The sequence below is a fragment of the Macadamia integrifolia genome, unplaced genomic scaffold (genome assembly GCF_013358625.1).
Source record: "Macadamia integrifolia cultivar HAES 741 unplaced genomic scaffold, SCU_Mint_v3 scaffold890, whole genome shotgun sequence".
Taxonomy (NCBI): domain Eukaryota; kingdom Viridiplantae; phylum Streptophyta; class Magnoliopsida; order Proteales; family Proteaceae; genus Macadamia; species Macadamia integrifolia.
In genome coordinates, this window is record NW_024870571.1 from 180,300 (window position 1) to 207,706 (window position 27,407).

Consider the following 27,407-nt stretch of genomic DNA (forward strand, 5'->3'; position numbering starts at 1 on the left):
TGTGCATTGCTTGAGGTGTTTTGAGTTAGTTTAGAAGAGAAGATACTTCAACAAGTCTATCATGAATTGAAAAATCAAATTGGAATCATTCCAATTACTGATTATTCTTAAAACCCATTTTAGAATCGACTATGAATACACTAAGGGCCCGTTTGATAACGTTTCTGCCGTTTCTGTTTCAAGAAACGGCAGAAACATAAATTTTCGTTTCTAGAAACAGAAACGGAATTGAAGGTGTTTGATAAGTCATGTTTTTAAAAGTCGATGGTAACCAATGAAAGAATTACCACAAGTCGTTTTCAGAAACGGCGAAACAAGTTGAACTTGTTTCGCCTGGGTCGTTTCTTGAACCATAAATAAGTAAAAATTTCTATTTCTAAAAACAAGTGAAACGAAACAGTTTTATCAAATGCTTTTTACTCCGTTTCTGCCCCGTTTCTGCTGTTTCTGGAAATAGAAACGGCAGAAACGCGTTTCTTGAAACGTTATCAAACGGGCCCTTATATCTTTATGTTTATGTTTTCTTTTTCTTTTAATCGATGAAATATTAGAAAATCAATAAAACTGATCTCTCATGATCAAATCTACAAGATTTTAAGTCAAAAACTTAAAACATAAAAGATTTGTGGAAATGTTTGCATCTTCTTCCAGATTCTATCATCTAAGTTTTTGACCAATTCCAATTGATTAGGATACGATTCGAATCAGAATCCATGAAAGACAGTCCTGTGTTCAATTCTGGATTTTAAAGCCTTGGGGTCACAAGATGATGTGACAATGCTTCCTTGAAATTTTCATAAAAAACAAAATAAATAAGACTTCCTTGAAAAACTGATACATCTTTGGCCAAGTCCAATTTTCATTAAAAAGCAAACAAGAAAGAAAGACTTCAAAGACAATAGAGAAACAAGAAAGCAAGCTCAGGGAGACTTATCTCCATTTAAAATTTTTGGAATCTAACTGAACACTAATGAGAAAGGACAGATGCAATCATGGTTGTTTTGAAGAATCGAAGGAGACAAAATTGAAAAGTTATACATTGGCCATAGTCATGGCAATGAAGATGACAGCTGATGGAGGCTCAAACTCCACAATGCATCCCAAAAGGTTGGGACATCTAGTGGGTCTCCCTCCCCAGGGGATTTTAAATTTAGAGCTCTTCTCAATAGCCCCCAGCACCAGAGAGTGATCTTAGGGCGGGAAGGGTTCGCGCACGGAACCTAGGTCACCCCCCAGCTTTGGGATCACTCTTTGATCCTAGACTTTATGGAGAGGAATCCTATCCCTAAAATTAACCCCTTGAATCTGGAAAACCCTAGAATTGACCACTCCAAAATGGTCAAAATCATGAACAATCACCATCAATTTCAATCCAAATTGATCAATTCAACTGATGAGATTCCAACACTAGAAACTCGACGTGCCCAATAGCGATGCTGAAAATGACCCACAATGACAACACTCAACCTTTGTCATATATTTCATACTTACACAAATAATAGATACGATTTACTTTCAAGATGCCTTAGTGGTAAATGGTAAACAGATACTGAGTTTTGTAACCTAACTTGACCCAATTGTTATCTTAGTGGTAAATCCCTCATTGATATTCCTAGTGAGTGACACACTTCCCGCAACTAGAAGCAAAAGCAGAATAGACTTGGAAATTATAGGTCAAGAAGAGACTTCTTAGGTTCCTTTGAGCTTGGTTGCAGATTATATAATACATTAAGAAAATTCTTAAGCTTAAGTGACTTAAATCCTGGCTTTTCTGACCCAGCTAGTCTTCTCAATGAAACTTAAGTGACAACGGAGTGAAGCTTGAAAAGTCATACTAGGTCCTTCATATGGCTAAACATGTCCTCTATATAATTAACAGCAACTACTGCATAAACTAACTCCCAAACAACTTTAAAAAAAGGTCCAACAGCTTCTGTAAATGGTTTCCAGGTTTTAATTGGAGAATGAATCCCTATAAGTGTTCCTATTTTCGAGCTTGCGGACGATGAAAAATATAAGACGACATGATTACTTTCCATATCAATGGAATACTGAAATTTTAGTTCCTTTTTTGCTTAAAAATGGAAACAGATTAAGATTCAATATCAAATCAATCTGGCTGTGATTGCCTTCATCCTGGCTCAGTTCTCAACCTTACAAAGCATTTTGAAAAAGGGGGGGGGGGGGGGAGTTGAGCAAGTTTATAGACATAAGCATAGGTTTTTCACTTCAACTCAACCTATACGCTACTACTCAGCATCCGAAAAAAACAAAGCTATTTGTCCTGCTAGAATAATAAAAAAGAAACACAATGTGTTTCAAACCCGATTATTGATGGAAAGGTGGATATGATATTGACAGAAGGTATGTTGGAATGGCACAGATATGCCCCCCCCCCCTTCACAACTACAATAATGAGTTGTTCATACAAAGAGCGGGGAACAATTCCCGCCTCATGTGGGAGTAGGGTTGGGGTGGGGGGTGAAATTGTTGATGAAAAAACAAAAAAAAAAATAAAATAAAAAATAAATAAAAAATAAATAAATTTCTATAAAAGCAAAAATACAACACATTTATATAGGTAGATGCAATATGCAGTTTTGGCTTTCATATAACTAGAGACGGACTCCTCTGGCTTCCAAGGTTATGTGGTTTAATCTCCCAAGAAGTAACCTGTTGTTCCTCCTCAGGATTGATGAAAGGCAAAGAGATCTCGCGGATCATCAGGTCACCACAAAATGGGCATTCACTGGCTACGGCATCATCCAACTGTGAACGTATCTATCCATCAAACAGACAAGAAGTCAGTTCAAGTCAACTTTAACTAGCTCCGCTTTCAAAGTTACAAGCTACATTTATTAAACAACTCTTTTTTAGAGCAACACAGTGCACAAAGCTCCCACTATTGAATGGTCTGGGAGAGACAAATGTATACAACCTTACCCCTGCTTTGCAGGAGAAGCTGTTTCCAAATTTCAAATAAGTGACCAACATGTTGCAATAATACAATTTAACCGTTGCGTACAAGCTCTCCCACTATTACACGAATCTTGTTTCAATACCGCAAATGAGATGACAGAAACAAACCTTATCTGCATGGATCATACTACCAACGGGTTCCTCAATAACACTACCATTTGAATGATATGGGGTTTCACCACCCAACAAGCTGAGCTGCTTCTGTAAATCCAGTACAAATTCTGCCTGCATGAATTATCAACTAAATGGTTAAGTCAACCAAAACAACCTCCAAAAAATTCTTCTAGCTAAACATCGAATAAAGCTGTAAATGACTGTACTTTGTTCAGTTAAACAAATGGCAAGCATTAGGTCAGTAAAATAGCAACAGGGCCATTCCCAAGGCTGAAACCAAGACATTAAATATAAGCTTGGGAATGTTGAGGCAGTGATCTGGAAGCAGCCAAACAGTCAGAATACCTGCACTCAAAATATTGGGCTCAAGTAGCACCTTATCTAGGCCCCGTCTGTCATTGATCTGACAAGTGACAACCACCAGAGCTGTCACTACGAGTGGGTTGTCACCCAATCTATAGCAGCAGTGATGACTGAAATTTTTAGATATGTTGGTTTAGGAGGTGTCTCATTTCTGAACAGATCAATTTAACTCGAGTTTTTAATTATTCCAAAAGAAAAAGAGAATTTTTTGTTAATAATTTCTCCTACTTCTATATCTGCACCTGATCTGGTTTTAATATGTATGGACATGTCTAGAGGGTTGGACTTTTCTTTCCTCTCCACTGCACCCCGTTGCTTGGGTAATTGATTGATTGCTCGTCTCCTTGGGTGATTTTTATCATGAAAACTGAGTCTCCTTGAAGGTGTGCCTCCTAATCCTCAACCCTTTTTTTATCCAATTATTTCCTCTACTTTCACTAACTTTCACTATATCTATTACCATGTTTTATGATAGTAATGACGATTTTATTATTACTGTTTGTTTTCCATGTAAAAACCACTTGAAAGGAGAAAATATTCAGCATAAAAATAAAATATTTGCTTGTAAATTTTATTTACAAACAGAGCCTAAAGAGAAAGAGACAACGATGGGAAATGCCACTGTTGTACACGGGCAAAATGTTACCAAGACGGACGATCCCATGGCCATGTGTGAATTGGCTCCCAGTTTACAGTGGGGACTACAGATGTCTGAGATAGTTGTATGAAAAAGGAACCACACCACTATGTATACCTCACCGAACATAAAGATGAGCTGGATTCTACTTTTTCTTCTTATACACAATGGACATAATAGCCATGTGACTCTCCCTTCCTTTGAAGTGATCAACTGCAACATCTTATCAAGTACCATAACCCATCAAAATCCTCACCCTTGGTGGGATAGGTCCCATCCAAACATTTCTTAAAGAGTAGCTCTCCACCACCCCTCTTCAATGAAATTCTTGCAATAAGATTTTGTTGAAAAACTCCCATTCAGGGTCTAAAGTATTGGTCCATACCATATCTATATCTCTGGGTATCAATACACGTATAGGGATACACATCGGTATCTTTAAAAATGTTACTATATGAAAGGTTTGAAGTATCTGTCCATATCGTATTGGTATTGGTGGGTATCGATACGATACGCAATACCGATACTTTAAACCTTGCTCCCAGTCCACCTCAGATTCCATACCTTGCCCTTTCTCCATTAATTTAATGAAAATCCCAGTTAAAAGGTTAAGGAGAACAGAAAATTCAACTTATTATGGATCAACCCACTTCAACTTGAAGCTAGGAGTCAGTGTGGCTTATCTTTTCAAAAAACTTCAAAATATTGGACAAAGAATCATCAATACAGTTAGAAAATGAAAAATCCAATCATTGTCGCAAAATACAGATTCTTTTGTATGTGTGCGCAGGATCTTTTCAACTTCATAGATGAAAGAAGCATATCTCAGGTTTACCACTCGGAACATAAAAGGTTCAATCAATAATGAGCATAAATTTCTGATACACTAATAATAGAGCAAAAATCTGAAGTTCGAGAAGCCCACCAAATAAGATTGTGCTTGGCCAATCAGAGAGAGTGATAGAGAGGTGTGTGTGATAGAAATAGTTAGATACCAATTTTCATTTTCTGAACCCCCCATTCCAATCTACTATATTCCCAACAGTCGCAACTACCTCAGTTGTGAAAGAAGGCATTGACTTCCCACTGCCTTCCCCTAGAGGTTGAATGACTCCTGCTCCAATCCTTCCCCTTTTCATTGAGATGTTTCGGGTTGGATTTTAACATAGGAGTCTCCCCTTGAAAAAAGTTCCTGTCTATGTCTACCTGATGCTTCAAAATGAGATGCAGCCAGGCACCAGTTAACCTAGATTCCAGATTACAATAACAACAACAAAGCCTTATCCAACTTAATGAGGTCAGCTACATGGATCCAAACAAGAAAAATAGGCATTAAATGAAACAAATTAGTAATAAAACTAATGAAGTAGAACACAGCTAAAGTAGAACCTAGATTAAAGATTAAGAATAAAAAATCAGATGGCCACTCCACAGGCCCAGATTTTAACTATTTTCCAGATAAAACAAGGTTGAAAAGTCATAATGGTTTGTTGATTTCAGCAGCATGCGATGGGAAAGAATTGAGGGAAGAAGAAAGAAAAGATATGGGGGTGGGGGGTTATTCTGGGACTGTGAACAGTAACTTCAGAAGAAAAGAGAATAGGAGACGAGAAATCTCACAACTCTCAATTCACTAAAAAGTATCTTCATGAACCAGCGATTTGGGGGTGGTGTTACATGCATTTAAAGAACCAAGAAAATAAAAATAAAAAATCCTCCTAATATTTGGTTTACTAAAATAAGTAAACTAAGTTAGAAAATACTACAACTCTAACTTGCTAAGCTACTAAGGCTTTGTATTGTAACATTTCTATTTTAAAAAATTGATTCTCGGTTCGGCATAGTTTTTTGTATTTCTGTGTTTTTGGAGTGATTTTGCACCTTAAATGTTGTATGGTAAAGCTAAAAAAAACAAGTTTCTGTAACTAGGAAGAAACAAGAACTTGTATGGTTCGCACTTAACAGAAACATTTTTTGTTGTGAAAACAATAATTACATAAAATGCCACCTACACCATTCTCCATCATTCTTATTACGATTATTGATCTTCTTAAGGAAATGACCATCTATCTCTTCACTATCCTTCAACAAGAGGGTGCAAGTGGGAACATCAAATACTACCTAGTCATTCCTCCCCTCAATATAAATGGCTTCTTAAGGCAAATTCTGTACTTACTATATGTTCAATCTAAGTCATGGGTTTGAGTTTTGAGGGGGGCTGGATTTCAAAAAGATCTTGTTTCTCAAATTAGATAGTGGTCAACTCAAAGCCACCAACTCTTAGATAAAACCATGATAGACTAAATGATAATTAAGGCTAAAAGAGTTTCCAAACCATGGATTACCATTTTCTGTAACCAGCAATTTCTTATCTAATTAGATAAGATGGTGTTCAGGTTTAGGTTGGATTTCATATTTTAATCTCAAATTCAAAAAGATTTCTGAATTTGCAATCTGCAAGTGTTTTCAAAAACCAACACTGAACAAATACAAAACCAGAAGGATGAAATTAATTACCCTCTTCAGAAACAACCACATCCCATATCGTTTAACTCCAAAAGGATAACAGAGCAGCAAAGCTTCATCTTTTGAACACACAAATTTTATATGTGAAGGATGAAATTACCCTTTTTCTAGAAACAACCCAACTTGCTCTATCTAATTAAGACCATCTTCTCAAATGCTTGAGAGTTGAGAGAAAAGAATAGAGAAAAAGGAAATCAGAGAAGGAAAATGGCTGCCCTGCCTTGCAATATTTCGCCTCTCTATCCTTCAAACCCAAATAAATCTCTGCGGCTCAATTGAAATACCAAAAACCCATCTCGTTTCCCTCCTTAAAAAAAAATCCGTCTCACTTTCTTGCTCCATAAATCCATCATAATCGGTACCGTTGACGTCCGTACCTGAAAAGCCTAAAATTGAGCTCGAATTCTTTGGAGTAAGGCTTTGCTTGATTTCAATTCTTTCCTTCGCCCTTTTCTGGTTCCTGAAGTTTCTTCTTCCAGTTGAGAGAGAGAGAGAGAGAGAGAAGAATAAGAAGAAGAGGAAAAAGAAGCAGAAGAAGGTACCTGAGATTTCCTTCTCCTAAACGTCAAATGTTGGGATGTCACAAAAAGCTAGGGTTTTGTGTGATTGAAGAAGATGAAGATCATTCAACGGTTCTATGGCAAGTAAAAAAATGGAAAATACCACTTATGCCCCTCGTCACTTAAAAGCACCCATTGTTTCTCCGCCTTTTGCTCATAATCGATTCTGAGAATGAAAAGCTTGCTTTTCATGTTTCAAAAAAATTACTCCAAAGCCTTAAAAGTGTCTAGTTCATTTCAAAAAATTAAGAAATTGAACCGGATTACCATACAATTTTTACCCTATTTCTGTTCCAAAAAAATGAAAAAACAACAGGATTCATTTTTTAGAACGTTGCAGTACAGAGCCTAAAACTCCCAAAACAGGAACTGAATCTAAAAAAACTCTTCTAGACTTATCTATGACACCAAAGGAAAGGGCCCATAAGATCCCTATAACAACTACTATTAGATAATACTAAACTAATCTCAAATGGCCCCACCATTAATTAAAATACTTATTTTCGTGCACTCCCATAGACCCCATTTTTGGACCTTATAATGGATCCCATCCCCCCACCCCCCACCCCCCAAAAAAATCCAAAGAATTAAAAGGCCAGACCCCATAGATGTTAAAATAGGACCAATATTTGGACCGGTCCTGCACTAACATTGCCCCTATATCCTGATCGACACTATTTTAGATGCAAGCTTCGTCTTAGATACTAATGCACTTTCTTGCCATATCTGGGTTGTTGAAAAATGTATGCGATGAGGGCATAATATTAGGGTTTTCCTCCTTATACCTCGGTTAGAGGGGGGTATACTTGTAATTTTGTTCTTTCTTATTTGATTATAAATAGGCAGCTAGAGGTGGAGAATCAATCATCCAAGCATTCAGCCCTAAACATTGTTGGTGTACGATGTCTTGTATTCTGTCTCAGTTTAATCTAAGAAATACTGAAGCAGGATCTCATCTCACCAAGGACATAGGCAATCTTGTCAAACCTCATAAACCTGTGTGCATTGCTTACTCTTGTTTTTCATTATCTTCTGCATCATTTTAGGGTTGCGTTTCTACAAACATTACTATTAACATGGGTACTATAGGCTTATACTCCTACTAACCTTTAAATTTGACTCATCTACTGAAAGCAACAATAGCTACAAGGTTTCCCCTTTAGGAGAGAATTATTCACCTTAACTTGAGGTTAGCATTGCTCTAAAGATATAAGGGTTAGTAAGACTTTATTTCGTTTACCTTTTTATGAAAAAAAAAAAATTAAGGATTTCTTTATTATTCATTTTTAGTCATTCAATGGGGATTTTTCAGCAGATGACATCATAGCTAATGAGCCTAAGCTGGGCTAAATCCCAACAATTTCTGGCAACAGAGGCCCAAACAAATTCAAATCTCATTCACTACAAATTGGTAGGTGTGATTTTGAGTGAGAAAATCTTGGGGAATTGATGCTTGAGAATTTTAAGGCGTTATTTGATGCTTGAGAAATTTAAGGAGTTACTCCATTTCCTCAACTACAGAGAAACTGAAGAATTCTACCAAAACAATAATATACAGAACCTATTTCACGAATGGTTGTGAAATAAGTGCTTGTGCATGATAGTACATGTATTAGCAGAAATAATTAAGTACTTGTGAGATTAAGGCACATTTCTGTCAATACATGTAGCTAAAAATGTATACAAAGCCTATTTCACAGATGGGTGTGAAACCAAACAACCGATACTGAAACAACAAAAGGGGATAAATTCCAACTCAAAATTTTACAAATGCTTTGGCAATTTCTTGCTGAGAGGAAGAGTTCCAGAATGCATGTATGACCATATGAGTTTGCACCGTTAATGTGAAAGAAATAGTTAAACTACTTCTAAACAGGAAAATAGACCATTTGTAAGCTTACTTGAGCTTGGTTGCTACACCCGGTCACATGTGCAATAAGACATTCTGCATGAAAAGCATGCCCACATGGAAAGACAAAAAGGGGCCATTGGTCCTACTGAAGTATAGCCCCTTGCCACCTGACGTGTCCCCCCAACGATTAAGATTTTCTGTCTACAAACCTGATCATAAGCCCAGGCAAAAAATCAGATCCAAGGTGTTGCCATGTCACAAATGTAACAGGATCAATTCAATGTGACTGATGAAATGATGGAGAAATTAACCCAAAAGCACAGTAGTTCCACAAAGACTTCAGATATTTTCAAACTGTGTAACTTCCAAGGCAGGTATGCGGAACAGGATCACACAAAACCAAAACAAAGTAAATGGACTTGGTTTTGCTTCAGATATCAGACACCAAATGCCCAGACGGTTTTGAGTATGAAAGCAACTGCCAACCATGTAAATATAAAATCATGAAGATCAATACCCCACAATCCTCATCACAATCAATAACAGCATATCTTTGAGCAAGGGCACTGATATCATTTCTGATATTGTCCGCACCGTGAGTTGCATCATTCATTTCCTGTTTCAGCTGTTCGATCTGCTTATTGTAATCCTCCAACGATGAGCAAATTGCCTCCTACAAAATATTGAGGAATTTAACTTATAATGGCAAATGAAGGTTATTCAGAAGTTAACTACCATGTGGCAAGTAAATAGGTTGAGACTTCACTGGTTGCATAAACTGAGTTGTTAATTCAACTTATTTAGGAGGAACTGGAAAAGATACCATTTTCAAAATAGATAGAATTTGTGTAGGTAGAACCGAAGGTGTCATTATAGCAAAAGCATGAAATATAACACGACAGAATTGGATATGCATAAATTGTATATGTGCATGAATGGACAAGATTATTGTCAAAAACTCCTTGTAGCAGGACTTACATGCTTATCTATGAATTGTTGTCATTTGATTTTGTATGCCGTTGAGATTGTTTAGTACTACCATAAAGGGCAGTTTGGGCATATAATATATGGGGTTATACGTATCGGTTTATAGACCATTATATATATCGGGTTATACGTATCGGTTTATAGACCAGGGTATACTTGTAATTGCCTTTTGTTTTTGTCCTTTATTATAAATATATCGTATTGCTCATGGCTAGGGTATTCTGTCCAACTGTGAGCCAGTTTTCTACTTATGGCTCTCTTCTCTCTTCTTCCTTCTCTTTTCTTTCTTCTACTTCTCCTAACTTGCGGTTCTGGTTTATCTGCTTCTGATATTGTTTCATGGTATCAGAGCAGGTTTAATCAGTGATTACCTTCTTCCTACCTTTTTTGAGAGAATCTTCTTAGGTTTTCTTGTGGTGTGCAGCCAATGATTGCTGCCCTTCCTTATCATGAAACCCTACTTGGTAACATATTTGTTGATGTTGGCTAATGTCATATTGAAGTCCTACTGCAGTTCCTGATTACCCTCATCCATCATGATGAACATTATATTCTGCACATGAATATTTCTTCTCTCGCAGTCAGCTCGAATTTGAGTATGTTGCTGATTTCATCTCCCCATGTGGCTCTTGTACGTGGCTATGATTGATCCATGGAGAATTGATCTACCCTCTTCCTGATCATATTAGATCTGTTTTTCCTCAAGTTCTTGCAAAACCCTAATTTCTGCAAGATTATCAAGAACCCTACTTTCACTGGTCAGATCTCCGAGAGATTTTACAGACTTATTTTCTATATGTATTTCTGGTTGTTAGCAAAGTTTCAAAACTATCAAGGTGGATTTATCCTATGCGATTTTAGGGTTTGTATTGTATACGATTTTTTGATGACTCTTCTCCATGCGGTTTGTCTTGTACTCAAGGATTAAAGTATCGGTACAGTTCGTCGTATCGGTCTACTAATTTAAGATATGTAATGGAGAGTATCGTATCGTATCAGAGATACACTAAGATACGCTAAATATATGCACATTAATGGACAAGATACACATTTTTATACACTTTTACATTAAAAGAAAAGAGTATATAAATATATATATATATATATATATATATAACATGTATCATGCATAAACACTAAAATGGAGAACACCGTACTGAGAGACAAGTGTATTCAATTGAAATTGTTCAAAATGATGAGGTTTCTTACATGTAATAGTCTATTTTCGACTTTCTAATAAATTTTAAAAACTACGAATAAATTGATGCAATAATTCATGTTTGATGTAATGTTTTAGTTCGTTTTACCCAAATCTACTGAAAAAAAAAAGGTATAAGAAACTTAATTGTTTGATCTTACCATCCAGCTTCTTATAAAAATATATATATATATATATATATTAGAACACTGCAAAAGGGATGACAGTAACTAGATCAATTTCTGATCATTTATAATGATGTTATGGATGTAGACCACTTGTAAAATTGTGCAACATGCTCACCGGGCCAGGATCACATCAAACTTAATTGTTTGATCTTGTCATCGAGCAAAGTTGAAGTGTTTCCCAGGAAGGGTAGTTAGAAATAAGGACTAGGGTTTGAGACGAAGGAAGAAGAGAGCAGAGAAAGGAAGAAGAGGGAGAGAAGATGAAAGAAGAAGAAAAAGAAGAGTGAGAGCAAAACGTGAGAGATTCCTTTGCTCATCGCACCTATATTAGATGCAACTAATATTTTAGGGAATTACATATTCCTCCCTAAGGGAGGTGAAAGAGAAATAAAAGAAAATACATATAATGACAACTTAACATAAGATAGTTCCTAAAGTACCCCTATTACCCTTCTTTGGAAGGGTGATGACCACCCTACATTCCTTCATCCTTTGAGTTGGGCTAAGGTCTGCCTCCCTAAAAAGAGGAGGGGCTTGGCCTTTGTAGGGTCAAAGAGTCCAACATTCCTGACATCATTAAACTCATCTGGAACATTGCATAAAAAAAGAAGAGCATTTGGGTTGAATGGGTGTATTCCAGACTTCTCAAATCTAATTCTATTTGTACTGGTCCCATCCCTATGGATGCTTCTTGGGCCTAGAAAAAGATCTTGAAATATTGATCTCTTGTTTCCGATCATAGACACTCCTCTATTGGTGATGGCTTTGACACCTTCCTTTGGCTTGATAATTGGCACTCGGATGGTGAGCTATTATTAAAGTATGGTGACAAAATTAGATATGATGTGGCTCTGATAGGCTAACCAAGGTTTATCTGTCTTATGTGATGACCTTTGGCTTCCTAGCCCTAGGACTTCACATTCTCTCATTGAAGTTTGTAGCAAGCTTCAAGCTACTCAGCTGCGTTCTAGAGGTACTGGTGACCTTGTCTTGAAGGGTGATGATCCTTAAAAAAACTTCACTTCCAATTCTGCCTGGAATCTAGTGCGTTCGAGAGCTCCTTCTGTTCCTTGGTATAGGATGGTTTGGTTTAATTCTGCCATCCCCCGTCATTACTTCACCTTTGGAGAGCAATGACTAATTCTTTCTCCACCCAGGACTTTCTCAGATAATTTTTCCATCCTTAACTGCTGCTTTTGCTGGAACACTACTGAATCTGATGTGCTCTTACTATTTTCCCTTAGTGGGCTATTGAGTTTAATCCATTATTTTAACATCACAGATAATTGAGATGGTGGTATATGCTTGTGATAGAAACACTTAGAGAAGGGTGAATAGGTTTTCTCGAGAGTACTTGACAATATTTCAATTTAAGATAACTTAAATGAAATGCAGATTTTATAGTATTTCGACTTATAACCAAGTCTACGTCTATTCCTCTCAATATCCCTTGAGAGATTTTCCACTATATGTTTCTTTCACCGGGCAAGAAACAAGCCTCTACAACGGTCTTAGTTATGGGTCAAGTGTAACCCACTCTTGAGTCCAAGCAAGAGCAATTCAAAATCTTCTTAGTTAGGGGTTAAGTGTAACCTACTCTTGAGTCCAAGCAAGAGCAACTCAAACCACTATTGGGTACGAGCAAGAGCAATTCACTTCTTGAGTGCCAGCAAGAGAACCGACAATTGAAATGTAAATAAAAATACAAATTACAAGAGTTGAATGATATTACCCGTGAAATGTCGAACAAGTACTCTTGTGTAAATGTGAAAGTGGATGAATGCAATGAATGAACGTGCTTGCACTTTGAAGCTTCTCAATGAGGATGACTTGAATGGTTGAAGCTTCTTTTTCTCTTCCTCTTCTTACTCTTTTCTTAGAGCTTCACTCACAATCTCTCTTTCTTTTTCAACATATTTCTCACTCAAATTGTATGCACAAAATGTGTCTTATGAATATGTAGAAAGGTGCCTAAAACATTTCTTAAGAATGGGTATTTATAGCCAAAAGAGTGAGTGAAAGAGTGTTTAAAAAATCCTCCAACGGATCTATTTTCCCTGATCTGGATCCTTGATCCGGATTCAAAATAGCCGTTTATGACCGTTGGGTGTTTGAGGTTTTGTCCTGATCCGGATTTCCGGATTGGAGTTTTCTCAATCCGGATTGATCCAGATTTCTGGATCATCCGGATCCATCTGGATTGAATCCGGATGCCTCTGTTAGTCAGTTTTTTTGACAGACAGTGTAGACTATACGAAAACAGTCATCTTTCTCGTCCGAACTCGGATTGAGATGATTCAAGTTACGTTGGATTCACAACTCAATGCTCCACAACTTTCATGAAGAGTCCATCTCCTAATACTGACTTTAAGATTACCCAAAATGCCCTTTAGTCAGGTCAATGTGGTTTTCACAGAATTTCACTAAAACATATTTTTTCCTAATATGTTTCTAACCACTTAGGGACTTTCATACTTGGTCAAGGTGTGTCCTAAGGTCATTCTAGTATGATGTTATGTAATGCATGAAGTGCGTGCACATATATATGGAAGTTTAAAGATTACATATAAACAACCATTCTATCCTAGAGGTCTTGTTCTCCACTTGAGCCTTAAAGTCTTTATCTTGACTTCTACTCTTGGCACTTCTTCCATTCTTTTTGTTTGGAATTCCATGACTTTGAGCTTCATGTCTTGACATCTTGAAGCTTGAATTCTTCTAATACCTTTCTTTAAGCATTGATCCAAACTTGTTGATACTCCTCATTTGATGACTTGATCAAATTCGATCTTTGATATGAAGTCTCTATAAAACAATACTTGAAGGCAAATTGTTGTTATCATCAAAACACGAGTGTGGAGGTGAAAGTGAAATACCTTATTTGATATGTAATGCATGCTTATGAGATGCATTATTGTGCCTGTGTATGGTGTGTGCACAATTACATTGAGCATCACTTAAGGTCTTCTTATTCTTCTTGCAATTGGTCCTCAAGAGTCTTCATGTTCTATTACATTGACCTTGCATGCTTGATGTCTTCTACATACTTCAATGTACTTCAAGCTTTGATACTTAAAGATCTTCTTCAGCTTTGCTAGAGGTCAGGCAGCCTTGTGTCATGATCTTTTACGTCACACTTGGTATAAAACATTAGTTACATACACACTTGTTTGTTATCATCAAAACCAATGTGGAGAGTAGTATTCCCAACAGCTTGGAGCAGAATTTGAGGGTGACTCGAAGATTTTTTTATTAGTTGTTATTTTCGTTTTCCTAGATGGATGTTGTGATGACAATTAGAGTTAAAGTCTAATAATATGGATTTTGAAGTTTAACTGGGACGTACCTTAGATTGGAACCAGGAGTACTTAAGATTTATGACAATGGTGTTGAGAGTTGAGACTTGAATTTAATGAGTTTTATTACGCACGATTTCGTGAGTGTTATCAATCGTTTGATCAGCGCCCCTGAGGGCCGTACCCTCACCTGACATCTAGGTTTGGGTCGTGACAACCCCATACATTTGGAGCTTGTCATATATATTGAGCACTCTAACGCCTCAGTTTATGACAAAGGAGTGAAAACAGAAAACAAGATGAGGTCCATTAGGCACATCAAGAACACAAGAAAGAAAATGGAAAAGAATCAGATATGTGCCAAACCGACCAGTTTGATTGCATCAGAATCCCCAGATCCAGTTGACAGGTTTAAACAGAACAGGCACAACTGATGCTACTGATCAGATATGTGTCCAGAATTGATTATATTGCAGCAGTCCAAGTGGCTCTGGACACATAACCGTGGGCCTATATAACTGGTACCAGCCAACAATTTTTTAGTTAATTAATTCTTTTTTTAATTCTTTTATTTACTGGGTTTCTCAAGTCTTTTAGTATTCTTATTTTGTCTGTGATGGACACAACAGTACCAGATTTTAGTACTTAATCGAGACTATTTGTATTTTGAGTTAGAATTAGGTTAAAGTGATGGTAGAGATCTATTTAAGATCCATTTAATAGCATTATAAATTTAAAATCCCTTCTTCATCTCTCATTTTCCATAAACTTTACAGCAGACCAATTGTTTGGCTGTTTATCTTCTTTTCTTGATTTTTAGCTAGGAAAATTGAGGGCTTAACACTCTCACTCACTTCCTTTACATTTCCATTACAAGCAGTAAGCTTTACAGTCCCACTCATCATCATCCTTTGATGAAGCGTACTTGTATTATTACTTGTGGTTATATATTATGATAAAACGATCTCAAGAAGTGATTACCGACGTTGTAAATATATGACGAGATCAGTTGATCATTCTGTTCAATCACTTACAGTGGCACAAATTAATTCCATATGAGCAGATAAATTTACCATGGACTCATATCTTTTCTGTTTGCTTCAATGAATATTAAAGGAACTCCTAAAAGGTTTTTTGCTTAGTTGACATCATTCTAGGAAAAATAACTGACAGTAGCAACACAAATATGAATCACTCTCGCTACTGCTGCCTTATATCTATCATTTTAAGTTTCACCAATCAAGCCATATTTATTCTTGCAAGCAAAATCATAGGGAAAAATTAAATTTAAACCTGCAATTACATAATGACAGCAAACCAGAATTCCGGGCAACCAAATTTAAGGTATATTACCTTGAAATCATCAATCAGAGCAAAGTCTGGAAAGAATGGTAGAATATCCTCTATTTTTAGAAGGCCGTCAGTTTCTTTGAGAAATGCTATTGCCTTCCGTATGTTCTCCCTTTTAGCTCCTTTCTCCTGTTCAATTACATGCTTTGCAACCATAAGCCAAAGCTTCTTCCTCAAGTCTTCATCATCTTCAACCTTGTCAGCTTCTGCCATGGCAAGCTCTGTGTCCACCTAATGTATCAAAATGAGGAACATGTATCTAACAACAGTATTTAAGCCATATGGGCATTTACCACACATGGAGCAAACTAACCATTAAGATTATGTGTGCAGCCCCAAAACATGTTAAGAACACTTTTACACAAGCGACAATTTATACTGCTACAACATCAGGGAGCAGAAAATTTCACATTTGGTAATCTCCTAAATACGAAGTTCATGTATAAAGAACAACCAAAACCACTGTCAGTAAACAAGCACATATAAAGCAAACAATTGGAAGTATCACTGTCAATTAAGGAATACTGATAGAATAAGAAGCCAGTAATTCATTGCACGTAAGAAAAATGAAAATCACTCTTCGTTTTTGTTAATTTTTGAATAATCTGAAGAAACTAATAGAAAATAGTAAAAATAGGATTTTTGTGAAAAGTTGCATCCAAATATAGCTAACATTTATATATTTTCAAATGCAAACTGTTCTCTTGCCCCAATACCACATAAAATTCCAAATTTGTTCATCCCCTACAGTGAACAAGGTGCCAAGGAAGCCCTAGCACCTGTAGGGTTGAAGCAATCATGTAATGAAACATCACTTTCTCCATGTTCCTCACAAATCATGCACTTTACTTTTACAGTTTAAGATTCAACATTCGGAAAGTAGATTCCGAACAATGAGAATTACTTTTCAAAGTCCCAAGATTTCAGTGACATGAACCGTCTTTCTGAAATTTACTTAAAAAAAACAAAAAATAAATAAACATTATAGAAGAGCTACAGAAAATACCTCGATATATAATTTCATTTCAGCAACATATTACTCATTCTTTCCCAAATGAGTGACTTCGTGTTTTCATCAATTTTCACTCATTTCCCATGCCTTCGGCGTGTGCATGCACGTGCACACAGACTCTCGCGCGAGCATGCACACACACATACACAACTTCACAGGACCCATTTTTGATGACTTCCAAAGTTTTAAACTGCAGATTACTAATAGAAGGCAAAATGAAGTTTCAAAATCCAGATTAGCTTCTGTTGCTTGCATATGATGACATAAGACTTAATCAGACCATCAGAGAGTCAAATTTAACAGGCAGCTAGTTTTAGGTTTTAAACTCAAATTGGGGATTTAGGTAGGTAGGATTTAATGAGGTTATGGTTTTAATAAGAGGATACATGGATGGCTGTAAGGAATGGTGCAGTTGAATCAGTTACCTGGCCACTAAAGTTTATTGAGGGCTGGGCCAGGTTTCAGAACACAGGGATTGCTATCTAGGGCAATTATCGGTTGAGGATGACAGTAGAGATTAGGGCTCAGAGGGGAAGTTCTGTAGACAGGAACGTTGTAGATTACAATTTCAGTTGAAAAAAAAAAAAAAAGGATTAAAGCCATGCACCATGCCAATACATTTCATAAAAAAGACCTAGAAGTGGTAGAAGGCATCACATATTTGTGGAGATTTTTATGCACCAAAACGAGAGGCTATAGAATTCATCAATTCTCGCAAGAAAACTTTTCCAAAACCTTATATAGGATCTCCCTTGTGTTGCAGCTTTCCCCTATTCAAAATTTCTTAACTGTATGCTAGAATAGCCTCCAAAGAAAAAAATTTACCTTCCGAGAGCACCTGGGGAATGCAATCCAGCAGATTAGGGTGGGGGGAAGTCGTTTTCTGCCCATGAAAATCTTCATAAAAATCTAAAACGTATGAAGACAGGCTCTGTTGATCATCAATCCATGATCCATCCTCCCTCTTTAAAGAATGGATTTGGTTACAAGCTCGCCTCATTTTTACAGTGAGGTGAAAAAATTGAGTTTCTGCCCCCCATCTTTCATCCACCTTTGCTTTGCTTTTTGAGACCATAAATTTTCCTGCAATTGGGTGGCTTTCAGCAAAGCCGTCTTGGCGTTAGCCTCTTTACCAAACTCATTTGTCATCCCTGCAGCCTCAATAGCTTCATGCACTGAACTCAACTGTTCAATAGCTTTCCTTACTTCTTTATCTACATTAGGGAAATTATTTCTAGCCCACATCTTAATACACAATTTAACCTAGTTAAGTTTCTGAGACAAAACATAAATAGGATTCCCTATAACCTCCTTATTCCACACCTCCTGAATAAAATTTTCAAAATTTTCGTTCTCCATCCAAAAATTATTGAATCTGAAAGGAATCTTACCTGGTTTTGGAATCACCACCGGCACAACCAGAATTGGAGCATGATCAGAAGAAATTCTCAGAAGAACTCTTGGGAAGATGTTCTTGAAAAACTCCGATCAAGAACAGCAACAACATGCCCTCTGCGATTATCTGTCCAAGTGAACTTCTTCCCCTAAGAAGGCACTTGCACCAAACAGACAAGCATCAACCATCGCTTGGAATTCAGCAGCTGAGCTCGCATTAAACCTCTCTGGACCCCTTTTCTCATTAGATAATAAGATAGCATTAAAATCCCCTATCACAGACCAAGGGATAGTAGGGAGCACCACCGACCCCAGCTCCATCCAAAGCTCTCTACACTTGACCTTGAAACAATTTGCATGAACAAACGAAAGCCCTACACTACATCCAAACCAATCCATCGTGGCTAAAACTTGTTGGTCAGATAAAGAAATAACCGATGGACGAGGAATACTATGCCTCCAAAGAATCCAAAGATTCAGAACCTTGTTCAGCCGAGCATTATGGATCAAATCCGCAGCATAACCTAATTCGTTGACCAACAAAGAGGGGAAGTCACTGGCCTTCACCATCAGCTCAGCCAAGCAAATATCTGGGGAATGATCCCTAAGAATGTATTGTAAGGCTCTAGCACCAGCAGCCTTCTTCACACCTTTAATATTCCAAAATAGTGCTTTCATCATTAACAATGCTTAGCGGCACCATTGTCAGGCCTTTTCGCCTGACCACCACGCTTCTTACTAGCCTTACCACCTCTGGACGCAGCCACACTGCCCTTCTCACGAGCAGCAATAGCTCTATCCACCACCTCCACCTCATGAAACACATGAGCAACCTTGCCATCTGTAACCTCAGTCGCAGGCAGCTGATGCACCACCACGTCTTCCTCGCGGGGCTGAGGCGGTTCCGAAGGAATGCCCCACCTCCCGGGTAGAAACTCCTCCACCCCCTGCCCTTGGTCACCTAACTCCTCCTAGGCCAAGAGAATTGAGCCACAGAGACCAATTCTGAACCAACCCCATGCAAACCGGCTTGGTTCAAAGACTGGCCCTGAGAACCAAAATCCTCAATAAAATTGGCATTCGATTCACCCACAAAATATGCTTCGGATTCTGCCACCGGCAATCCCAAATTTGAATTCAAATCTCCAATCAGCTCATTCAAAGTTGACTTTCCCACAATGTTCTCAACAAAAACGGAAGATTCCAACACCACTTGAATATTTCCCCCTTTAGCCGTTCCATAGAAGGAATTATTTGTTGGAGATAATTGAGAATCCTCCCTAACCATTCTTTCCTTACTAGGAGACCGAGATCGATTTGAGTTGACACAGCCCAAGTTAGTTCCATCCTCAATGTACACAACGCCTGGAACACTCAACGCCCTTACCTGAGCATGTTCCATTACATCATCAATTTTTTTTTTTGCCGGCATGCTCCAACCTGATGCCCAATTCTCTTGCAGTATCCACACCGTTCTAATCCATCTTTATATAGAACCTTTTGACGGAACCCAAAAACCTTTGAAGTTCCCGGTTTAGCCATTCCACCTGCACTTCGTTGACGCGAATAGCTGCCTTAGAGACATCCACCTCAACTAGAACTCTGGCGAAGTGTCCCATTAGACTGTCCCTTGTTCTACGATCTAGGGCAACAGGGCAACCTACCGCCTTGTCAATAGACAACAACACATTCTCATGCCAATACTCGAGCGGAAGGTCAAGGAAATGAATCCACACGTGTTTTGTCCATGATTGCTTCTTGTGAATATTGAAATCCGGCTTCTAGTGTTGGAAGCGGATCATCTGTTCACCCATTTTTAAAGGACTCCTCCGCCAGACAGCGCCTTGTCCCCTTCACATTTGAATTGAAATATAACATATCCCTTCCCTAAAGGATGCATCACCACACCTTGGCTCAATTTCCAATTCTCTCGTGCTTCCTGGCATAGCTCGTCCAAAGAGATCAGACGAAAATTAACACGCCCTATCAAGGAAAATCTAAACAACTGTTTTTTTTTATTCATAATCCTACTGAGGGATTACGATCCTCCTTATGTTACCTACCTGAATCGGTTCTGGAAGCGAATCTATAATAGGCCATGACAGCATTGCCAACAGCTTTGGCGTAAGACCTCTTAGGAACAGGTCGCTCTTCCACTCCCTCTATATGAACAGCTTATTCTTGAGCCACCGGACCTCGATCCAGGTCTTCCCTCGCAGCACCATCGTTCTCATCTTCATCCTGAACATTCCTCACCTCCAGACCACTAGCCATCCTCCAAAGTCACCCGAGAATGTCTTTGAGAATGAGATTCGGCTCACACCCCCCACCAATCTAATTTCAAATGTTGAGAATGCCAGAACATTAAGTTACAAGTTACAACACAAGAAATTAACTACTTTGGTGTTGAACCTAGGAGGGGTAATCGACTGTAATTTGGGGCCCAACAAAGGTCCCTAACATCAATTCTTGGTTGGATCTTGAAAAGTGTTTATTCTTGACCAAAACTTGATTTTTGAATTTCTTCAAATCTAGCCATGGGTTAAGGCCCATATTTTGACCATAGGTTCCCTTCCCATAGAGTGAGAATCGATCCACTCTATGAGAAGATCTAACCCTCGGTTTGTATGTTACTTAAACCCCCGTGAAATTGGGAAGAATTGGGAGACCTGAAACTTTATTTCCTAATTACTTTTAATTCAGCCGTTAGCTTTTAGGCATACTTTGGGGGTTAGTAGAGTTATCCTAGGAAAAGTCGCAATCCGAATTTGGGGAACATCTAACCGACAGATGAAAATTACACCTTGCGAATAGAATTTTTATAATTACTCCTAAATCACACAACTGATCACTCTCATCTACTGAAGGGTGATAATACATGTCATGGGGGATTGATTCCCAGAGTTTGACCGCCATCTAAGAGGGTTGATTGGGTGGATTTTTTACTTTTTGGGTGGACTTTTGAGGGGAAAGTGAGATATTTGAAATAGTTTTGAACTAGGAGATTAATGGGATGCGTACCTAATTGCAAGTAGTGATTGACTTAAGTATTCAAAGCTCAAAAGAAGAAAGTAGGAGACCTGCAAGTTGAGGAAAGTGAATTATAGTGGGATTACACCACAGGTGTAGTTTGTGATGGGAAAGTTTGGTATGCTTGTATCGCCGAGATGTGCTGACCTGTGCTTAATTGAATTGTGTTTATGCGTGACACGAGTTTATGGAGGTGATTGACATTTGATGGAAATGAATATTATAGTCTGATGTGTATTGATGTTAATTCTTACTTGGAGATTTTACATGTGTTCTCAGATGTGTGTTTTAAAGAAGGTGATTTTGTGAAAGTGAGACTTTGAGTAAGCGTGAAACGAGAAAGTGTGTGAGGGTAAATAGACTGCTCTGTACCAAAACAAGGATGGGTGTTCCGTTGAGCCACGGACTTATACCCACTGTGCACAATGGTGTATATCTAGTTACAGAGTGATGATGACAGTGTAATAAGAAATGATATTTTCAAATGACCGTGTTTTATTAAAAGTATGATTTGAGAAACTAAAATTGTTTGTTTTGACTGTTGTTTTTGTTTGATCGTTTGCTCTGTGTTTGCTCTTACTATTTTCCCCTCATTGGGTTGTTGAGCTTAATCCACTATTTTAATATCACAGATAATTGAGATGGAGGTATGCTTGGAGCGGAATTTGGCGACTCGAAGTTTTATTTATTAGTTGTTATTTCCATATTCTTATATGGATGTAGTGAAGACAATTATAGGTAAGCTCCAATAATATGGATTTTGAAGTTTAACTAGGAAATACCTTACATAGACACCAGTGGGAGTACCTCAGATTGATGACAATGGTTGATTATTTGGTTTGAGATTTGATTGATGAAGTTTGTTATGGATGTTTTATTGGTATTTGTTGATCGTTTGATCAATGCCTCTGAAGGCTGCACCCTAACCTGACATTTGGGTCTGGGTCGTGACAAAAACCGTCCTCTACCTCACTCCTCCAAGCTTAAAGAGCTAACCTAAGATCATATTAGTACGAAAAGATCTCCCTACAGAGACTACATCTCACAAAAGTAATCCATGCCCAGCATAAATCCTAGGACCAACCACTCCTTGTTTAGTCAAATCATCAGCCACATCATATGTCAACGATATTACATATGTAAATGATATTGCAGTTTGCACAAGTAGCATGCATGAAATTAACGAAGATCCTCATCTCCATCAGGACCTGATTGAGACTTCGTAGGGGGTTAAATATTAACTATATTCTAAGCTCTAGTAAACCTAATCTTAGCAATTTAGGTAAACCACAAAAATTATGCACTGCCATCAAACTATATCTAGGGTCTTGTCCCATTATTTTTGGTCTCTTACAACTAACAGGAATACCAAGAGAATAAAATACTTAATGGAAGTCCTCAAATTACTCTTAATTGTGCACTTTTGAAAAAAAAAAAATTAAGGAAGAAAATACCTGAATGTAATGATGAACAACAATCTCATAATGCTCCTTCAGACTAGCAAAATAGACCAGCTCATCCACTCTACCATAGCTGCAGATGAGAGAAGAATATAAACAAGAGAATCAAGAATAAATCGCATCAGTCAGTAAAAGAAATACAGAGGAGTACTTATCAACATCTAGATAAAAAGAGTCTTTACATCAGTGTTACTGCGATGACTTGTATCGATTTATGCAAAAAATTGAGCCTCAAATACTAAAAGCTTTAATACCCAACCAGAGGGAAGAAAAGTAAGCACCAAAAAGTAGGAACACTCAAGATAAGGAATTAACTCCAATGACAATTCCATTGCCAAAGGACTAAGAGTATGATTCACAGTCCGAACTATGTCCAGCCAATGATCTACTAAAAGAAAGCCATACTAATATGGATTACAACCCAAAAAGCACCAAGTACGAAAAGAATAGGGAAATTGACTATGACTAAATCATAGGAGTTTCCATAAATCAGCTTTTGTTACTGCTTTTCCTCTTGCATCTCAAGTATAAACCATAAAAATTTTGGTGAGTAAAAGCAAGAAATACACTCTGGAACCATAGCGAAAGCTCTTAAAACTTAGAAGAATATATGATAACAAATATCCCAACAGTACAAGCCATTCCCACCTCAGAATATTCTTTTGAGAAACCATTATGAATCTTCATTCCCGATAAAGCGGTTTTTATCATGCTAAAAGTCATCCTCAAACTTCAAGGAATTCCCAGAATAATAATGGAAAATTATCACAAATATTCAAGATGACTTTCCAGTTTCCATAAACCCCACCCTATAGCCAATAAAAAAATATCTGGATCCTTCACCCTTCTCTGAAGACTCTGATTTCTTACAAATCTCCAAAGGCATCTGCAACTGAAATCGTCCATAGAAGAAACAGTCCAGAAACAAGGACTGACAATACCGAATTCCAACCTACAAAGTTTCTTGAGGGTTCTACAAGGGACACTCAACCAGCTTTTGGGCCAGTTTCTTGGTCTGGTTTGTGAGTACTAGATTTTCTCCTTTTGCCCTAAAATTTCCAGAGTTCATGTCTATTCAATTTGTTCCTCTTTCAGCCTATTGTTTGGGGGTTTGAACCTACATAAGTACATACCAAACCTGAATTTGAGTCCCTGTGATTGCTAGTTTGCTGGGTTTATATCCGTAATCACTGCTGGTCTCTTTCAGTAACTGATGTCCGAACCGATAGTGTGTTTGGCTTGGTTTATTGACTTGGTTGTTTAGTGGATTGTCAACCTTGATTTGTGTTGGAGTTTGGTGATATCTGGGGTTGGTACACCTGTAACCAGCCTTACGTTACAAGTTTATCATATAATCACACTGTGTTCCAAGTACTTCTAAAGTTCAGCAAGCTTATTAGCTACCAGGACCAGAATACAAATAGGGAAAGGAAACAAGTCAGAATCTACCAAGGTTGCTCTATTTCCTTCCCTTCAAGTTGTAAATTGCCTTTCCCTGCGGACAGCTCACTCTCTAAGTGCATAATGTCCAGACCACGCTAAGCTATATTAGGGAACCACAAAAAGCCCAAAATTTGAAGGATGTGCTCACTTGCACTCCAAACAATTCAACTAATTATCAATAAGATCAGTAACAGTTATCATGGAAAAACAAAGAAATGGGAGCACCCAGAATGTTTTGAAAATAAACAAGAATTTGGAAACCAACCACAAAACTTTAGTTCAATCATTTCTAGCAAAGCTGAAACCTATAGTGAGGACATAAACCAAAAAAAGAAATTGGGAAAACGATAGAAGGAGGAAAAATTCATTGTTCAAGTAAAATATTTCTTATCCATATATTTCTCAAGTTTCAGCAAAGAAAAGAGGAAACAAGAAACAAGACAAGAACAAGCTGGAAAACTCATGGTAAAGCCTTACAACAGCCCACAAAATACTCGTCCAAACCAAGCATATCACTGATGAGCCTTCATATCTCAACATCAACCCCATCATCATCATCATCATCATCATCATTAACAACAACAACAGCAGATATCACCGGTTCAATGATCAGCCAGCCCAACCCTCCGAATTGCTCACATCTGCTCACCTGTCCCAACCTCTTATTCTCACATATTGACCAACAGTATTAGCACCTCCACCACTTTGGTGAAACAAGAATTGTCATCCACAAGTTAGAATGTAAGGTTTGTGATTAACAAGGGAGAAAGAGAGAAAGAGGAAGAAGGAGAAAGGGTTGGAGAGGAAGAAGATGGAGAAGAAGAAGAAGAAGGATGGTAGAATGTGTGTTTTCAGTAAAGTCTCACTCACACTAATATAGTACTTCACTAATATATTTACATGATATTACACACACCTCCCTAAGAAGGGAAATGAAAATAAAACATATAATGACAAATTACTAAACTGCCCTTAGGAACAAAACTAATATCTCTAACACTCCCCCTCAAGCTGAAGAATAAATATCATGCATTCCCAGCTTGGACAGTAGAGAACTGAACTGATGACGAAGAAGGCCCTTTGTGAAGATATCAGTCAGCTGATCTCCAGTCCTCACAAAAGGTGTGCATACGCAACCAGTGTCAATCTTGATGCAGTACCAACAAGGGTCTACAAGAGAAGAACCAAGACAAAGGTCGACCGAAGTGGCTGATTGGGTTGACTAGATCTGGTCCAAGTCATGCCCACGATTTAGGTTGCTGATGGGGTTACTAATTAGTTATTTAGTTTCTATTTTTTCAATCCTAAATTAGTTTCTAATTTCTGTTTAAGTTAGTTTCTAATTTTTTTAGATTACAATTTTCTAATTTTAGTAACTACATGTTAGTAGTTTAGTCAGTTAATATTTAGAAGCCTTGATCTTCTATTCATTGTAATCTAACACCCCATCATTATAAATAAAGTAGGGCTGCTACTGCAGCCCACGATTTTGACAATTAAAAAAGAAAAGCTTCATGCTGCTGCCGTTGGGTTTTCTCTATGGCCATACCTTGTGTTTGATTAAGGATTAGGGATTGGTGTTTGATCCGATCGACACTCTGTGGAAAGAAGTCCGGGTGGTGGTATTATTTCTGGTCTTAATTATTGGTTCTCTTCTTCAGCAGAATAGGTAAGTGATCTAAACAATCTGCATAAATTCTGGGTTGCATTCTCTGTTCTTCTTCACTGTCGGCATCTTTTGTTTGGAAAATTTTGACCACTTGATGGTCCTGAGATTTTGATCAAGTGTTAGGCTGAACTAGAAGGGAACTCGATCCCAGTTTGGTGCTGATCAGACCATTTTCTGATCTATTTTCTGGGTTCTTATCATTCTGGCCGATAGGTTCTTTGCCCAGAATTTGATTTCTGTTTTTTAAATCTTTGTTGAAGATTGGTTGTTGCCTTTGTTCTCCAATGGATTGGGACTTATTATCATTAATTAGGTGTGCTTATTAGTTCATTAATACTGCTCTGTTGAAGTTCCTGAAGTGTTAGGATCGATCACCAGATTTCAGAACCTGCTGTCCAAATTTGAGTTATGATTTCTATTCTGTGTTGCTGTGAATTTCTGGACTGTTAGCATCTGTTGATCTAAACCTATTGGAGGTCTTATATTGTTATTAAAATTCCTGATCTAGTCCTAAGACTGCTGCTGATTTATTTCGATTCTGTGTTACTGTTCATTGAGATCGATTGTCAATTCTGGTTTGTTGTTGAAGTCTGATATTCTACTATATGTTTGCTGCTGGGTTTGGTTGTTCTTTGGTCTAAAAGTTCCTACAGTTTTGGGTCTAGTTGGGTGTCCAATCTAGTCCTACATTAAATCTTCTCTTTAATGAAGTGTCTGTCCACCTCTATGTGCTTTGTTCTCTCATGCTGCACTAGATTGTGGGCTATACTTAGAGCAGCTTTGTTGTCACAATAAAGCCTCATAGGTGCCTCAGTATCAAATCCCAACTCTTGGACCAGCCTTCTCAACCAGAGAAGTTTACACACTCCATGAGCCATAGCTCCGAAATTCTACCTCTACACTGACCGAGCCACCACAATTTGTTTCTTGCCATGTAACTAGGTTTCCACCTATAAATGTGCAATAACCTGAAGTAGATCTCCTATCAGAGACTAAGCCAACCCAATCTGCATTAGTGAAACCCTCTATCCTCATGTGGTTATGCTTGGCAAAAAGTAATCCTTTTACTAGAGAGGGCTTCAAGTACCGGAGAATTCGGTAAACCGCATCCAAGTGCCCACTTGTGGGAACATGCATAAACTGACTCACCACCCCCACTGCATAAGTAATGTCTGGACGAGTCAAAGACAAATAAATGAGCTTCCCAACTAGCCTTTGATATTTCCCTGCATCAACAAGAGAAGGGTCAGCATCTTCTCCCAGCTTATGATTATGCTCAATAGGAGAACTTGCAGGCTTGCAGCCTTGTTGTGTTCATCGGCATCTCCTTCGATGTGTCCTAATTCCT

General features: G+C 37.8%; 1 pseudogene; it reads right to left on the reverse strand.

Moving 5' to 3' along the window:
- Positions 1 to 2,331: 2,331 nt before the first annotated feature.
- Positions 2,332 to 27,407, reverse strand: part of LOC122070329 — a 36,371-nt pseudogene continuing 11,295 nt past the window's right edge.